Source organism: Schistocerca cancellata, chromosome 2 (genome assembly GCF_023864275.1).
Source record: "Schistocerca cancellata isolate TAMUIC-IGC-003103 chromosome 2, iqSchCanc2.1, whole genome shotgun sequence".
Classification (NCBI taxonomy): Eukaryota; Metazoa; Arthropoda; class Insecta; order Orthoptera; family Acrididae; genus Schistocerca; species Schistocerca cancellata.
Genome location: NC_064627.1, coordinates 1,109,258,566 through 1,109,268,514, shown reverse-complemented (window position 1 = coordinate 1,109,268,514; position 9,949 = coordinate 1,109,258,566).

The window sequence follows — 9,949 nt, the reverse complement described above, 5'->3', positions numbered from 1 at the left end:
AATAATGAATGTGATATGTGATTTATTCATCTCATTGCCTACAATTTTCAAATCATTTGATTTGATGTACAGGAGACATGTCAAGGTTTACAAAAGAAACTTTTTTTGCTTTTTAAAAAGAAATACAGAAGTTTACATTATATTTTACAATTCTAAGTTACAGCTACACATGTACATAAAATAATACATATAATACAATCCCTGTGTTCAGACTGTGAAGCTGCCCTCAATGAATTCATTGACAGAATAATAACAGTTTTCCACCAGAAGAGTAAAGAGCAATCTTTTCAGCGAACCAAGCTCCATCTTAAATATATTACTGCCTTTTATTTTATTGAAAAATTTTAACCCCATATACTCTGGTGGTTGGGCATAAAGTTTTAAACGATGTGTTGGAAGTATGAAGTTATCTCTGTGGCGAGTGCTGTAGTTGTGGTCAAAACAGAAAGTGTCTCGTGTATGTTGATTTTTATATATGTAAAGTGAGGGGATATATAGTATTTTTAAATTTTTTAACAGTGGTTAACAGGATTCCCATTTTTTTTGCAACACACATGTTCCTAATTACTTTCTTTTGTAATACTAGGAGCCTAGTGACATTTGCTTAATTTTCCTAGAAGATTATGCCATAACGAATAACTGACTCAAAGTAGCAGCGATAAACTACCTTTCTGGTATCCATGTTTGTGGCACCTGACAAAATACACATTGCAAATGCTAAGCTGTTCAGTTTATTTGCTAAGTAATCAATGTGTACCTTCCAATTTAAATTTTTGTCCCATTTCAAAACTGTAATAAGATCTACTCATCTACGGTAGTCTCATGGCAAATATGTATCAAATTCTAAAGCACGTATCTATTACAGAACACAACTATAAAGTGTATCATAGATTTTAACTCAGTCAGTAGATAATACAGAACTTTAAAAATCACATCATCTTACATACTAAATTCCAGACAAACAAAACACAATTATATAGTTTTATGAATCTACAAATAGATTTAAAACCAGTCAATGGATAAGACAGAACTCAAGAAACTACATGATCTTACATACTACATTCATGGCAAACAAAACACTATTACATAGTGAATATTTTCTTCTATACTAAGGATCATTATGCATTCATCTTCATAGGTCTTGTCCTCTATACTAAATGTTAAAAGCACTTAATATTTTACTAACTTGCTTTGCTTACCAGTAGCTCCTCTTATCTTTAAACATGCAATGGAGATTTCCACAAAATTCTTTCTATACTTAATCTTGTCTCTAAACTGTTCAGTTGTTGTTGTTGTGGTCTTCAGTCCTGAGACTGGTTTGATGCAGCTCTCCATGATACTCTATCCTGTGCAAGCTTCTTCATCTCCCAGTATCTACTGCAACCTACATCCTTCTGAATCTGCTTAGTGTATTCATCTCTTGGTCTCCCTCTACGATTTTTACCCTCCACACTGCCCTCCAATGCTAAATTTGTGATCCCTTGATGCCTCAAAACATGTCCTACCAACCGATCCCTTCTTCTAGTTAAGTTGTGCCACAAACTTCTCTTCTCCCCAATCCTATTCAATACCTCCTCATTAGTTACGTGATCTACCCACCTTATCTTCAGCATTCTTCTGTAGCACCACATTTCGAAAGCTTCTATTCTCTTCTTGTCCAAACTAGTTATCGTCCATGTTTCACTTCCATAAATGGCTACACTCCATACAAATACTTTCAGAAACGACTTCCTGGCACTTAAATCTATACTCGATGTTAACAAATTCCTCTTCTTGAGAAACACTTTCCTTGCCATTGCCAGTCTACATTTTATATCCTCTCTACTTCGACCATCATCGGTTATTTTACTCCCTAAATAGCAAAACTCCTTTACTACTTTAAGTGTCTCATTTCCTAATCTAATTCCCTCAGCATCACCCAACTTAATTCGACTACATTCCATTATCCTCGTTTTGCTTTTGTTGATGTTCATCTTATATACTCCTTTCAAGACACTGTCCATTCCGTTCAACTGCTCTTCCAAGTCCTTTTCTGTCTCAGACAGAATTACAATGTCATCGGCGAACCTCAAAGTTTTTACTTCTTCTCCATGAATTTTAATACCTACTCCGAATTTTTCTTTTGTTTCCTTTACTGCTTGCTCAATATACAGATTGAATAACATCGGGGAGAGGCTACAACCCTGTCTTACTCCTTTCCCAACCACTGCTTCCCTTTCATGCCCCTCGACTCTTATAACTGTTCAGATATACCACAAAGTGGGCTACCTGTTTCAATCAATCAGTTACCTTCCCACTGATCAGTCTTAATCTTAATGTAAGGCCATCCAAAATCTGAATCATCATCTTTGTTACTTGCCACTTCATGTAAGAGATCACTTTCAATTTTATCAAATGCTACATCTACACTGTTTTTGCAGGGTTTTATCAACTTTACTTGTATCACAGCATTACTTTGCTTACTTGTGTTGTCAGGTAAAGATTGAACACACTGAATGGATTCCATAGCATAACTAACATCACTTACTACAGAAGGAACACAAAATATATTACTGTCAAAATTACATTTCCTGCTTAGATCTTCTTTCACTTCATTCCACAAACATGGATACAAATTTTGACTAAACACAGCTAACTTATTACAGAATGCACATTTATCTATATTAGCATCAATCTGGTCCCATACAAATTTCAAAAACTTTTTGTCTTTGTTCTCTAAGGGTACAGATAACTCACCTTTACTGTTTGGATCATTACTCTGCATGACATTGAGGAAAAACTCCTTTGACTGGACCAGTATTCCATGACTCCCACTTACATAATCACAAACATCACTTACCTTATCTGTATTCACAAATAACTCTGAAACTTCATTATTTATAACTTCACAAAAACCAGTTACTCATCATCATCATCATCACATTCTTCCAAAATTACTTCATCAACAACATCATTAACAACACAAGTCTCTTCTCCATCAAAGGCACACATGTCACCTACATTCATTTGCAATAATCTAGCAATCTCAGACTTACCAACCTCAGCCATTTCACAGCTCTCATTCACTTCATCAAAAATACCACCTAGTTTAGATCCAATACAGTCATCACCTGTTTTACATACATCAATAACACTGTTTCAGACCAAGAGAAGAAATCATTAGTACACACTACATCAAAATTCACATTACTCTCACATTCTGGTTTGTGATTAGCATCTCGTGGGTTTGATTCCCGGCGGGGTTCGGGATTTTCCCTGCCTCGAGATGGCTGGGTGTTGTGCAATCTTCATCATCATTTATCACCATTACGTTTGCAGGAAGGCAATGGCAAACCACCTCCGCTAAGACCTTGCCTAGTTGGCACTGTGGGTCTCCCCTATGCTCCTCGGAGTATGTGAGCTCATCATAATCACCTACATCAATATAATTAAACACAGTATTCCAAAATTTTGATCAAAATATAAATGAGAAATCTGATGTTCCTTCTGTCCAACTTCAGATATCTGTGCCACTTTATTTATACAGTTATTATTGTCTAATTGCAGGTGCAAATTGGGGGTCCTGTAGTTGTTGTGTTTCCACGCCCCAAAACAGATTGCTAATGAGAAAAAGTTTCATAAAGGTTTGAAATTATGTGTAAAGTTTGTTGCAAATCACAAAGTTCTCTCTACCTCAAATAATGGATGACTAAAGTAAGGGTATATGGCATCTCCTGGGTTACAGTGCTTCTTGACCTTCACCCCCATCACTTCTATAGGTAGGTGGCCCTTTCCAGACAATAAGTAATATGCACCAAATTTGGTTGAAATCAATTCATTGGTTTAGGAGACATGGAATGTACATATACACATATGTAATATGTACACCTGTTTTTATAATACGTATGGATACAGTATACAGATTAAGTGTCCGTACATCTTTGTTTTATGTTAATGTATTCCTTGACTCGTTCCCTGTACCTGAAGGTTCTTCTTCTTCATTGAATCTATGGTACATGATGAATAGATATATACAGCACTATACTAAATGCACACATTCCTAGAAATGTCTTTCTCAAATTAAGATCATATTTTAGTTAGTTATTTTCATGCCCATGGGTCATTTTGCATGATAAATTTTAACAATGTGGGATGAGGCATCGCAAATTACTTTGTAAATGTGGCTACATGATGCTGAGCATTTATAAGACTACTTTTCTTGTTTTAAAATATAGAGACGTGAGTTAGTAATCTCTATGTACCACCTCTTTACACATGATGATAATAGATATTCTTCCATGGAATAGAAAAAGTTGTCAAGGAGAAACTTTTTGTTTCTTTTCACATTTTATTTTACTGTCTGTCAGACATTTTATATCATTATGTAAGTGATCAAAAATTTTTGTTGCAGCATTGCGCCTCCATTTTCATGCCAAAGACAACCTTATCGTGGAGTAATGAATGTCACTTTTTCTTCTGGTATTGTAATTATGTACACCATTGTTCCTTTTGAACTGTAGTGGATTATTTACAACAAACTTCCTGATGGAATAAGTATACTGTGAAGTAGTAGTCAGGAACCCAACTCCTTAAATGGATGTCTACAAGATGATCTTGGGTGAGCTCTACATATTATTCTTACAGCACATTTTTGACCAATGAAGACTTTCTTTCTTAAAGATGAGTTACCGCAGCACAGCATATGACATTATTGAGTGAAAATATGACAAGTTACTGATTTTTCTCTCCCCAAGATTTGCAGTGATCCTAAGTGCAAATGTGGCTAAACTAAGTTGTTTTGGGAGTTCCAAAACGTGATTTTTTACAGTTCAAATTCTCATAGGTATGTACACCTACTAATGTTGCAGTTTCCACCCTATTTATTATATCATCACTATGTGTTACATTTATCACTTGTGTAGTACCCCTAGATGTGAAGAACTGAATATGTTGTGTCTTTTTAAAACTGAGGGTGAGACCATTCACAGAAGACCTGTCACTGATACTTTTAAGAACACTGTTAACCATTTCTCATGTTTTTGTATGTATGCTTGGATTGCTTACAATACTGATGTCCCATGCAAAAAGAACTAATTCCTCTCGTTCTATGTTAGATGGAAGATATTTTACATATATGAGTAACATCCTTGCTACCCTCCCTGTTTACCTTTCCCTGTTGCTTCATAACCTGGGTTGTGAGTAACTGAATCCACATTCCCGTCTTCCCTTTTTTCCCCTCTCTCCTCCCTGATGAAGGAACAAAGTTCCGAAAGCTAGGAATGCAAATTTTCTGTTCTGTTTTGTGTTATCTATCGGCTGTACTGAGCTGAGGTAAGTACTGGCCAGCCCCTCTATCTCTTTGCTAGTATTTGTTTCACATCTTTATATGAGATTTTCCATTAATCGTTTTTAACAATAGTGAAACTAAGACTGAATCTTGGGGGACCCCACACGTAATTCCTCCCCAGTTAGAATTATGTCTGCAGACTATATTGGTTGAATTACTAAGTATAACTAAGTACCTGTAAGTACAACACTGGTAAAGGTCCTGTTTGCCTATGCTGCTCTGCTTCTTATACACCCCTCACTTTGCCCAGCATGTATTGTTTTGTTTCCAAAGTAGCGTAATTACACGATTTCACCTACTAGATGGTCCCCTATTTTGAATTGAAGTTTATTGCTAATATTACTTAATTACTTTTGTCCTCCTTTCACTTACTTACTATCTATATCGTATGGTCAGTAGACTCTGTATTCCAGTAAACAGGTGATGTAATTCATATTCATTTTCAGAGAGGACAGTAACATCATCAGTAAATCTTATCATTTATATCCTTTCATCCTGAATTTATGTCATTACTTTTTTGATGTTAATGTTACTATCCTGGTTACTGAGTGGATGACTTTCATCAGAATGTCCAGTGGTACGTCTTCAACATTATAGATTCTACACCATGAACAGCCATGAATTCGTCATGCATATGGAACACTTGCACACATGCATAGCTCTCTCCCCTGGCTGCACATTTCCCCCAACTGCTACAACATGCTGAGGGGAAAGAGGGGAACTCTGTGAACACACCACATTCAGATGGGGATATAATTACACTGCCTGCAGATTGAGTTCTTGACAACACTGATCACAAACAAAACAAATTTTTAATATTATTTAATTATTTTTGCCATGCTGAAGACATAATTTTTATATGGTACAGACTTTTGGCGTATGGAAAGATGCAGACAATTTCACAGATATTTGCACTCGTGTTGCCATGTAATCATGACTTATTTAATTTTGTAATCAAAAACAGCTTTTGACACACACATTGGTCAAAATATTTTATCATGTTCACAGTCTCATTATGGAGATGTGGAAACTCTTCATGAGAGAAACAATGTAGACCTCCTTGACAGTTTTAACATATGAGAATTTGCATTTTAAACAGGAATTACACTGCAAATCAACAAGTTCCATCTGTACATGCACAGGGGCACTTTCAACTGAAATGTCAAATGCTCTCAAAAACAGATATAAGACTGGCAGTGTTCTCAAAACGTTTAGGAAACTATTCCTTGTAATTCTATCAAGGCAACAATGAATTTACAAAAATCACATCTTTTTTAATGCCAGTGAGATTAGGGAAACTGATGGTGTTTTTTGTCATAATTTGTCCATTGCACAGTGTGATTTTCTTTTTTTAATTGCATCCCAAATGAACCAGAAATAAGTTGTTTTTGACCTTGCAGTGTCTTACTATAGGCACTATGTAGTCATGAACACTTAAAATGCACCTGCAATCCATTACAGATACTCTAATTTTCATTTTTACTTTCATTTTTCCATTAGAAATTCAATAATAGTGAATCTAAACTCAAAAACTAATTCCACGGATCTTGACATAACAAATGTACTTTGAGGTAATATATACCATCTCCATACTCTTCTTCCCGGCGGGGTCAGGGATTTTCACCTGCCTCGAGATGACTGGGTGTTTGTGTTGTCCTCATAATTTCATCATCATTCATGAAAGAGGTGAGATTGGGCTGAGCAAAGGTTGGGAATTTGTACGGGCGCTGATAACCATGCAGTTGAGTGCCCCACAAACCAGACATCATCATCATCATCATCACCCATACCCTTCATTCAAACCAATTAAAAACTATTGCAACTGATAATGTAATGATGTGTGCAACTTCAGTACATTTATTAGTCATACCACCAATTTTATCAATTGCTCCATGCTTGCAAATACAGACAAGGTACAGAACATTGAATCCCATACAAATCATCTGTCAATAGTAATTTTCTGCACTTTCACCAACTAAATTCTTCCTGCATGGTGTTATGTCATTCCACAGCAAATTTGTGATACCCATCGATTACATAACCACATAATAAATACTTCTGTTCTGTCATTCCCATTCAACTTTAAACACTTGTGAAAACAGACAACTAGGTTGTCTCTTTTTGTGCAAACAGCCACTAGGCCTATGAACTTTCTTTATACTGTGAACAAAAAGTGAAGGATAAACATCACTGACACAACTATTCTGCCAAACTGAAGAACTTTGTTTGAATCAAACAATGCCGCTCCGCAGTGTTAAATAAAAACTTCAAGCTCTACCAAGTACTTCTGAGAAGAAACAAGCAAAATCACGACAGGTCAAGCCTCAGCCTGCACACATGTATCCCATTGCGCTCTTGTGCAGGTTTTCATGCCATGGCTGACTCTGTTCTACACATTAACTTGAATAATCATCTGTTTGCCACTTCTGCCAATGATTTAGAAATTTTGATGGCCTGTTATCCATCTCTTCTGCCTTCTTTTACCACAGTTCTTCCAAAACCCTGACTCTTATTATACTGGAAACTACTTGTTTTCCACATCAGTATCCATTTCTTCTTCTATCATGTCAACAGACAGATCTTGCTCCTACTATTGGCCTCCACCTACCTGGTCTGTCTTAATGTATTTAACAGCATAATTTCTTTAGTGTTCTTAACATAAATACTTTTGCTTTTAGTTTCACCAGAAGCTTGTTTCTACAGGGGTTGGACAAATATATGAAAGACCAAAAACACAACACATTACACCCCCCCTCCCCCCTGTGCCCAATATAATGTAGGAAAACCATTGGCATTTACAACTGCTCCCAGTCTCTTAGAATGGATAAATATGGGACTCACATGGTTTTCAAGGGAATCTTATACCACTCTTTCTACAAATTAGTGACAAGTTCTGATATTGATGATGGAGCTGATTAGTGATCATGCAACCTTCTCCCCAAAGCAATCACAAAGGCTCAATAATACTGAGATCCGATGCCTGTGGTGGCCAGGGGAGATGCAGCAGTTCATCCTTGTGTTCACAAGACCAGCCTTGGATGATGTGAGCTGCATGAACAGAGGCTCCGTTGTTTTGGAACACAGCATCACAATTGGGGAAAAAACATTTTATCATGGGATGGACCTCATCAGCCAAAATGGCCACATAATCCTTTGAAGCACTGTGACCTTGCAGAGTAACCATGGCACCCACGGAATACCAAGATTTGGCTGCCCAAATCACCACCAAACCCTCACTATGACTCATGCTTGGGCTAACAGAAGTTGAAAACAGTGTGAAACAAGACTCATCTGACCAATTACTTTTTTCCTCAGCTCCATTGTCCAGGGTTTATGGCTTGGGCACCATGTTTCCCTGTTACAGGCATTTGCATGGCTGATGAGTGGCTTTGCAATTTCAGCTCACAGTGCAATTCCCTGCTTATGGAACCCCCTTCATGTTGTTTTGTTGCCAACAGTGTACACGAGTAAAACAATCAGTTCTGCAGTGACATTTGCAGCTGTCATCCTCTTATTTTTTGTCACAAACCTCTTCAGAGACTGTCTGTCATGATCACTCAACACACATTTTTGTCCATGTTGTGGCTTAGTGATGTTTTTCCACTTTCCCTGTACGTGGTATAAATCTTTGATACAGTGCTTCTTGAAACACTTGGGCTTCCTTGTTTACACAAGTACCCACCATATGAATAGCAACGATTTGCCCACATTTGAAGTAATTTATCTCTGATATAATGCACCCACAACTACACATCACTACTCTGACCACAACTGATGCTTACAATGTACTGAGGACACTGGGTAGGTGCTATTCATGGCCAAATACAAGGAACCTGTTTGTTTAGCTAGCATCAGCATTTATGTTTATGCGCGCATTTCTCATGACATTTCCATATTGTTGTCCAAACCCTGTGCATTCTGACTCTGTCTTTCTAACAACTGTTTCCTTTCTGATTTCTTCACATTTTCCCCCCAAAAATTTTCCTTGGTTTCCCTGCATTTCCTACTGATTTCATTCCTAAATGACTTATATTGCTGTATTCCTTTCATTTCCTGAACATTTTTGTAATTCCTCGTTTCACTTAAGTCTTTCTTCTTTTGCCCAAGGTTTTATTCCTGTATCTTCCTTGTACCAATATATTTTCTGTCCAACCTCTGTGACTGACCATCTTAGAGATGTTCATTTCTCTTCAACTTAACTGCTTATTGTGGTACTCTTTATCACAATACTAGATCAAAAATCAGGCATTGCCCAGGTGTTCATTTTGCCAATTTTATATTAGAAATGAAAACCAAAATGAACTGTGTTTTTAGTGCAGTATCAAAAAAACTTTCATTTACATTATAACGAAGCAGGTGGATTTTCCCCCTGTTATGTTTTGCTTCCTCCCAGAATTTTTGTTTTCTTTGCAAATATCTCCAAGATTATCACTTATATGGCATGTGCACAGTACCAAAAAACTAAAAAATATTAACTCAGGACTTAGCCAACTTGACTTTATCAACAAGTACATTTATTTAATTAATCAGACTCTATTAGTATAATTAAATTACCTATAAACTGTGCAACTGCAAAATACAAGTAATATAAAACTTAGTTATCATTGCATATACCCAGTTGCT